Raw genomic sequence first — 9553 nt, forward strand, 5'->3', positions numbered from 1 at the left:
CCACATTCTCCGAATGACTCAGCCATGAACCTCAGTGCTTATGATTACTGTGGAATTGATGCCAGCTTTGCCTCATCAAGAATGCCAGATGTAATGTAATTTTAATGACTTCCATTGTGTTTGAGGCTTCCTTGCTAAGATCCAGCATCTCATTGCACATTTAAACTGACCTGAGTATACTAATGAAGATTAATTGTTCATTGATTAGGGAAAGATGAATCACCCTATTACTAATGTGAACTTTCTGTCCTAAAGTAAAATTGTCTTGAGCTTCAAAAATACTGGCTCAGATATAGTGAGAGCCTCCATTTAATTGTCTTTTGTTTTATTTTACCCTGATAATAATGGCAACAAAACATTTGTTCCTTTTGAAAAAAAAGCAAGTGGAAGTTTTATTAGTTTTCTCATTAAAAAAAGTCCACATACAGTGAATGAGTAGCTAAAGGGGTTTTATTAACACCTTTAGTTATTTTTTTTTCAAAACTGAATGAACTTGTGTCTATGAATCAAACTTATATAATAAGTTTATCATTTAAGATTGCGTTAAGCTGCATGTAAGCAGAATCCTCAACACAGTTGCTTAACCAGGGGTTAATTTACCTCATTTAATAGGGAGACTGGAGAACTCAGGCAACTAGTTTTTTTCTCCTTCCCATTCCATTGATCTGAGCTTGTGATACTTAGATTATGGTTACAGAATAAGCTACTGTACCAATGGTCACTATATCTGCATCCCAGGCAGGAAGAAGGGGAAGAACAAGGGGCAAAAATACCTGCGCCATCTGAAACAATCCATTTTGAAAAGAAGGCAGTAGCTTTTTCTAGGAGTCTAGTACACTATATACATACATACATATATATATACACACACACACACACATATATACACACATACATATATATATATACATATATATATATATTTGATATACTTTCACTTATGTCTCTGGACCTAAGTCTCCATAGCCATTTGTTTTTTCCAAGAAACTTGGAAAACATTATTATTATTTTTTTTAGCTGGTGACATTGCCTTCTCAAACAAAATCATAATTTTTTAGCAAGGAAGAAAAGGAAAATAGTCTATATTGATTAACATAGTCAATGGAATTGGTTTTATTTGCTGAGTTTCCCTACCAGGCTTCTCCTTGAGGAGAAGGTTCTATGAAAGTGGTGTTGAAATCTGTCTTAGAATTTCTCTGCTTCTCTGTACATGCAGGGCCTAGCTTGGTGTCCTGCACATCAGAAGTCCCTGCAGAATTACAGTAAATTGGCAAGGAAAGGAGGAGCCATGTGATTGCCAAGCATAGGACACCTGACTGGGGTTGGAGACCGTCTGAGCTTCCAATTCAGCTCTGTTTCTCTCTTGAGTTTCAGTAGCCTCCCTGTCGTTCTAGGCAGAGCTCCTGCTTTCAAAGTAGAGCCTTCTTTATTTTAGCAATTGAATCCACAGGTGTATGAGGCATAGACAGGGAATCCACATGGAGGTAAAGCACCATGTAAAGAGTATAGTCTCTGGAGGTGGAAAACCTAGGCCGAAATTACAACTTTGCCTCTAAGTGCAATTAGCTGTTTGATCCAAGGCAAGTTGTTTAACCTTACTGGGTCTCAGTTTTCTTATCTGAGAAATGCTAACGGTTTCTTTCCTGATAAGAGTCTTCTGAAGATTAAATGAATTAATATATGTAGAGCATTTAGAATAGCACCTGCCACATTATAAGTCCTTTGTAAGTATCAGTTATTACTTAATTCAACAACTTTTGTTTTTAATCTCAGATTTAAAAAAAGGTGAGATTTCTAATGTTTTAAGAGTTCATCTATTTGGGAAGAAAGATAATATGAAATTTCTTGAGAAAAATTCTAAGACAGATTTTAAGTAATTGCATAGTTAGGTAGTAACCTACAAGGTTACTTTTTGTCTCTGTATTGTCATTTATTATGTTAGAAGAATGTAGAACTCCCTGAGTTTGGACACTGAATCTTCTGCTTCTCTGTACATGCAGGGCCTAGCTTGGTGTCCTGCATATCTTAGACACTTAATACACATTTGTCAATAATTATTAAAGGATATCGAACTAATGAAAAGATCATTGTAAATTACAGTAATAGAAAAAGACTTGAATTATGAAAGCTATGATCTGAAAGAAATTTTAAAACTTTGTTTAGCAGGAAAAAAAGGAAAGGTCTTTCTGGTAGGAATGCGTAGGACAAGGTGTGATAAAATGCTGTATGAAAAAGACAATAGCAGAATGTGTATATGGCACATGGTGGATGACTGGCTTGTTTGACCTCGGACATGATTGGGTAATAAAGAAGCTGGTTTTATTAGTTGGTTGAAGACTTTAAATATCTGTTGAATACTTAGGAATATTAGATTTGATCCAAGAGATAGAAAAAACAATTTCAGATTCTTTATTTTCTTTACAAGAAAATATAAAGAATATTGTATTTTAAGAAGATTAGTTAAGCAATGGAATGTGTAATTAATAAAATTTGTAAAAGGAAAACTAGAGGTGAAAAGACTTACCAGGAGATGATTAAAGTCCAAAGAGAAGGTCTTAGGGAGGGCGGCTTTTCTTCAAAGGCCTGAGATTAGAAGTACAGTCTCAATTTCTTTTTGAGGGTATAATGGCAGCTTCAAAAGGCATCCTAGTGTCTTCCTAAATTCCCTAAGGAATTCTAAGCATTTTTCTAAACACTCAATGTAGAAAAGAATTATTCTCACTAAATATAGGAAAGTAAATTGCAAAGTAGAAAAAAAAATTATTTGCTAGAATACATTAATTTTTTAAGCCTAACTTTATTTTTAAAAGTATTATTTGCCAGATTTTTTAGTGATACCATACTTTTTGAATTTACTTTACAAAGCTGTATTTTTTATCTGAAAATTCTTGAAAAAATTTTGTATCATTCTTAATGCATTTAATCTTCCCAGCTAACCTGTTGTCCCTTGAAGTAAGATAATTGCTATGTAAATTTTCACCTTTTACACTGTTGATAGTGATGACTTTAATTAATACTATAGCAATTCAGTGGAACCTATCAGCACAAAATTTTACAAAATTATAAGGTACTGACAATTCAGTAAATATTTATCGATTGGCTTATATTTGTTAAGCATTCTACTATTCACTGGTTACACAGTGATGCATAAAATAGATATAATCCATGCCCCCATGGAATTGACTATTTAGGTTACTAAAGTGACATAAAGGAGACAGCTAAATAACAAGAAATACTGATAAGTTATGAGGAAATTAAACAAAATGCTGAGTAGCATGAAAATGAGGTAAAGTGTGAGAGGAGCTAGTGATATTTAAGTTGTGGCTGAAAATATTAAAAGGAGCTAGTCTTGTAAAGATTTGGCATACGTAAATATAGTGGTTGAAAAAGAACTATATTGAACATTTAATGAAGGGGCAATTTTGAAAGGCATGGATAAAATTTAAAATAATCAACAAGGGAAGGTAAAATACCCTAGTTAAATAGCAGCAATGAATTGTTACCAGTTCTTGGCCTGAAGGAGCAAGAGCTGGAGGACTGTCCCTAATACAGAATCAATGTAGCTGTAGCTGTAAGAGATGACTGACCAAAAGGAACTATGATTTTGAAAAAGGAAAGTATCAGTATCAAACTGTAACCTAGCAGGAAAAGTAGCTGAGAAAGTAAACTCTGCATTCTCTATCTCTTGCTAAATATATGGAAATTTAACTTAAAGGGTTACAATAAGCAAAACAAATTTTAAAAAACAAAGTTGAAAGATATGCCCTATTTTATTTCAAGACTGTCTAAAATTAAGTTAAATGAGACAGTATGGTGTCAGTATGGTGTTAATGAAAGGGTATACATATAAATCAACAAAACAAAATAGAAAGTCAAGGACAAAACTTACATAAGTATGGTCAATTAACTTTTAACAATTGGCTACATTATGTGGAAAAATAATAACCTACTAATAATAACCTTACTACACATAGTTATTCTGGGATTATCTATATGTATTTTTCTATCAAGAGAGTGGAACAGAGAGACATAGCAAGAGACCAATCTCTATCCTTATCTCTAACCAAACATAATAAATTATGTTTGAGGTGGATCATAGACTTAAACGTAAACTCAAGTTATAAACTTCTGAAGGACAACATTAAATAAAAATCTGTGTGTCCTGTTGTCAGGCAAATCTTTTTAAGCACAAAAAATAATCATTTTTAAAAAGTTAGACTATCAAAATTAGAAATTTCTGCTCATCAAAAGTCATCAGGAAGAAAACAGGCAAGCCAAAGACTGGGAGAAAATATTTTAAAAACATATGAGTGATGAAGAATTTCTATCTGTGACATATATATATACGTATATATGCATACACACACACACACACACACACACACACACACACACACACACATTAATACACACACACATACACAACTCAATAATAACAGTGTAATCAACCTAGTTTAAAACAGGCAAAAGATTTGGCTAGATCTTCCCCAAATAAAGATATATGAAAGACCAGTAAGAACATGAAAAATTCTCCCTATCATTAGGCATCAGGAAAGTGAAAATAAAATCACAATGAAATTCCTATTATGTCCCAACAAGAATGGCTGAAAATAGCAAGGAGTAACTAGTGCTCTCATACACTTGGTGGAAGTTTAAATGGTACAGCCACTTTGGAAAAATCTCTAGCAATTTAATATAAAACTAAACATATGCCTACTCTGTGACCCAGAAATTTTACTTCTCGATACTCACCCTAAATAAATATATGTATATATTAACAAAAGTCTTGCACAAGCATGTTCATTGTAGCTTTATTCATAATAGAAAAAAAAAACTGGAAACAGTCCAATATTCATCAACAAGAGAATGAAAAAACAAATTGTGATATATTCATACAATGAAAATACTTTTCAGCATTGGAGAGAATAAACAACTGATTCGAGCACCAAAACATACAAATCCTTCTTAAAAACATCATTTGGTGTAAAGAAAGCCTTATACAAAGAGTGCATATCATGGAATTCATTTATAATGAACTTTTAGAATAAGCAAAACGTATATATGGTGAAAATAATTTCAGCATAGCAGTTGCTTCTGGAAGTGTTAGCAGTGAAGATTGACTGAAAGGGATGTGAGAGCTTTCTGGAATTAGGTTAATTTTCTGTATCTTGATAGGACTTAGGGTTATGCAGATGTATGAATTTTCAAAACTTTTGGAAAGGTACACTTAAGATTTGTGCAATTGATGGTATGTAAATTTTACCTAAAAAAAGAAACTTAAACATAGATTAAACCCTAGTTAATGATATGCATGCTGCAATGTTTAGTTGTGATGTATACTATGTCTGCAGCTAACTTTGAATAACATCAAAATAGTAAATGAATTGATAGATAATAGATAGATTAATGAATAGATATGTAGTACATCAAAATAGCAAAATGTTAATTGTAGAATATCAGTGGTGGACATATGGGTAATTGTTATACAATGCTTTTGACTTTTCTGTATGTTTGGAAGTTTATATAATTTTGGGGAAAGTTATAGAGGATGTTTGTAATATCCAAACTGCATGATCTTTCCTTCAGTTCCAACCGACCTCCTGCCCCATTTTACAATGATCTATATCAAAGTTGAAATTACGAAAATAGCAACCTTCCATAAGAATATTTAATAATCATTTACTAAAACATGCAAATGACTCTCTCATTTTATGACTGACTTGCCCGGTGTACTATTTTTTGTACTATTTGTATCCTATGGAATGGTAGTTAAAGTGGCCTGTTTGTAATTGAGCTGAATAGTAGTATTAGTAGTAATAGTAGTATTTGAGCTGGAACTGAGCCAAACCTGTCTGTTGTATTTAGAGCTAGAGCTATAGACTTAAACTCCTAAGACTGACTATATTAATTCCTCCAAATTAACAGCATTTGAGGCAGAGCAACCCTTCAGGTATAGGTAATAAGCCATTATTGTACACATATCTTCACTCTTTTTAGTTTTATATCTCTCTCTGCCTGTTGGAGACTGAAATGTTTAAAGTCTACATTTAATTTATAATGAATTTAGTAGCGCTTGATATAATTTCACACAACACCTGAAGTTTCCTTCCTAGAAAAAAAACATTTTCAATAATAAAGTTATGGGATACCACATGTGTTTTAGCATTCAGATTCAGGTTTGCAGAGAGCTAGTTTCCTAGCCTATCGTTGACACTATCTTAGTCTATTTACAGTGACAGTAGACCATTTTTCAATTATTGCTTTCTTGGAATTTGTTTTTCCTTCTAAAAATGTAGGCTTTGATATGGAGTACATAATTTTACAAAAAAGATTATATTTGAGAATTTATTGTGTTAAATGCTAGCATACTCACACCATTTTTATTAAATGCATTGTTCTCTTAGAAAATGGGGCAATGGAAGTCAGAGGGTGGGGGCAGAAATACAGAAAGACAAAAATAGCCCAGGAAACAGAGTAAGGTACTATCACCAATTCCATAACTCACAGCATTTTCTGGAACTTTGTCAGGTACCCATTTACTCCATTTTGCAGGTAGTTACAGTCATAATTAGAGCCTTAAAAAAAATGTCGTAGCTGGAGATTAAAAGTTTAAAACACTATTAATTATCGATAGGCCTGTATTCTGACAAGAGGATCCTTTGGGTCAGAGACGTTATGAAGCACTTAACCAATAAGCCGCCTAGCAGTTTCTTTATACAGTTCTTGATGGAACTGAAGAAATAAAGAGATGGGACTCATTATCTAGATATGCAAATCTTTTATTTATAAAATTATTACTAAATTATATAAGGTACTACCTCTTGACCAAACATTTAAAATAAAGTGAAAAAAAAAACAAAACCACATAACCACATAAAAAGGGAGGTGGTCATCTGAGCCAAGTGTGACATTCACATGTTAAGAAAAAGTTATTTTGTTCATCTCAACCTATATTCCTTTTGGCTACCATATTGAAAGAAAGTATTTTTGTTATTCTCAACCTGTATTTCTTTTGGCTATTGTAGACAAATCTGAATTTCTCCTAAGTAGGTCACAAATAAGTTATGATGCTGCTTGTTTCAGTTTTAACGGGAACACGGGAACAGATAAGCCACGTCTTAGGGAGAGAGGCTTCTTGGTACCAGTTAGAGCAACTGTGAGAATCCAGGCATGATGAGTTCCTGCTTTATTTGTTACCCCCCACATGAAAAGTTCTTTGCCCCCAGCTTTGCCTCAGGCCAAAGCCATGAGGCCATAGATTAAATCTCCCGATGAATCCTTGTAGACCTTTATGGTCAGTTTCTCAGGCAAAATCAGCACAGAACAAATGCTTTTCACTTGATGTCTGCCTCTTGAAAGCTTAGGGCAGAGATATCCCTTTGCAAAAATAGAAAAAAAAATTCAAAATTATGCTTATATGGACATTATTTTTTCCCAGTTGTGTATGTAGTGTACATTAAATATTGCATTGCCTAGCAGGAAGTCAAACACAAGTGCCCAATGTGTCTTAAATAAAATAAGAGGCATGTTCATTTAGAGATTGTGAGTGATAATTCGACATGAAAATCTAGGGGCAAAGAAATGATCTTGGGAGCCCGTGGGCAATCCTCGAGAACTGGCACATGGCAGGCAGCAACCTGGCTCGCCTTCATTACCAATGGGATGTACATTGCCTTTTTTCTCCTGTCTTTATTCATTTTTCAACAGCCTGCCACATGAAATATGCCAAATCTCATATAAAATAAGCCTTATACACACACTCACATGCTTACACACACACAGGATGTGAAGAACCTTCAGCAGATCCCGGCATAGATAATAAAAACAGCCATCTGCACGGAAGCTCAGGATTTATTCAATTACACGTGCTCAAGTTATTTGTTTGGCTTTGCAATGTAAAGAGTTCTGTTTTATTGTTGGAACTTTTCATGCTGTCGAATTGTTTTCAAAACTCTTCCCCCAGATGCATTTGGCATTTACCAACAGTGAGCAAGCACCAGCAATGGAACACAAAAAAATGTGTGCATTAAATGAGCATTAAAATCTTTACACAGGTCACTGTCAGAATCAGACTAAAATTCCTGGTATTTAATAGAGAGGTTAAAAAAAGTTTACAAATTTAACGCCTGTGGCACAAAACATTTTTCAGTGTTTTGAGGATTAAAGTATATGAGATTCTTTCAAGCAAGTTTGAACAAAGGTGTTGGAAAGCATGAGTGGCAGGTGGTGGATCTGCAAAACGTCATCCAGGTTCAAGCTTTTGAACCTGATGTTATCAATAGCCAACTCAGATTTCATGTGTGAGCCTGAGGATTGCTATAATCAAGTCAGGTAGTGCAGAAAACTCTTCATTTTTTTTTTTAAAGTAAGGTATTTTAGTACTATGTATGCTTTCTATTAAATGACATAATTGCTCTCATATAGTAGTGTAGCTATTGCCACAAAATGATCATTAACATTCATGACATTATGGCAAAATACAATCATTGAGGTTCTCTGTTGCAACGCCTCTGTTTTATCTATGGCCATAATGCTGATAGACTTTAGATCAAAAAGGAAAGATTTTATGTTCTATCTCAGAATATCATGTTATATCACAGTAAATCCATCACATGCAATCTTAAATTTAATGTTAAAAGTACACAAATTTTCATGACTAGAGATGAATCTAGTATTTTGGGTGCAAGCTTTGTTTGATATACACCTGCTGTAAATGTTTCATACATAAACACAGATGGATATGTATGTGTATATATGTGTTTATATATCTATCTCTGTTTCTGTATCTAACTTGGAAAGTTAATCACCTTAGTAGCAGCTGGGCATATTTTGTCCTGGCTCTAGCTTATAGTAATTATGGAAACTAGTTTTTCCCCCCAGGTATCTACTACTTTTAAATATCCTTTAATTTGCTCCAGTCAGAAACAGTTTGCCATAGAAGAGAAACAAACAGAAGACTACTTATAGGTTCTCTAAGAAAAATTAAAACTTTATAAAAGGTCTTTGTCTCCCTCCCTCCCTCCCTCCCTCCCTCTCTCCCTCTCCTGCCTCTCTTCCTCCTTTCCTTCAAGTCAGTGCTTGGCTAGGATTTGAAAATAAACTACCTTTTCACTGTTTACAAAAGAGAATGCAAATAGAAATATAAAATACATCACATAATCTACGGCCATGCCACCCTGAACAGGCCCAATCCCATCTGATCTCGGAAGCTAAGCAGGGTCAGGCCTGGTTAGTACTTGGATGGGAAACCATCTAGGAAGGCCAGGTGCTGTAGGCATAAAAAATAAAAAATAAAGGATTGTAAGCTGACAAGGTCCTTGCAATCTGTGAGGTCAACCAAGGGTTGCCGCACCAAAAAAATAATTAAATAAATTAAAAAAAGATATCACATAAAAGTATATATCAGTAAAATCCTATAGGGGACACACAAACATAAAAACTAATGCTTCTAACTATAAAATAAAAAAAAAATGCCACACTAATCTGTAATCATATAGTCAACTACTGAGGTTTATGCTCTCAGTGTTTTTTCTTCTTGAAACATATTCAGTGT

General features: G+C 33.9%; 1 pseudogene; it reads left to right on the forward strand.

Moving 5' to 3' along the window:
- The first annotated feature begins 9158 nt into the window (after positions 1-9158).
- On the forward strand, positions 9159-9277 carry LOC120587276 (uncharacterized; annotated as a pseudogene).
- The last annotated feature ends 276 nt before the right edge of the window (positions 9278-9553 follow it).

This window comes from Pteropus medius, unplaced genomic scaffold (assembly GCF_902729225.1).
Source record: "Pteropus medius unplaced genomic scaffold, Ma_sr-lr_union100, whole genome shotgun sequence".
Lineage (NCBI taxonomy): Eukaryota > Metazoa > Chordata > Mammalia > Chiroptera > Pteropodidae > Pteropus > Pteropus medius.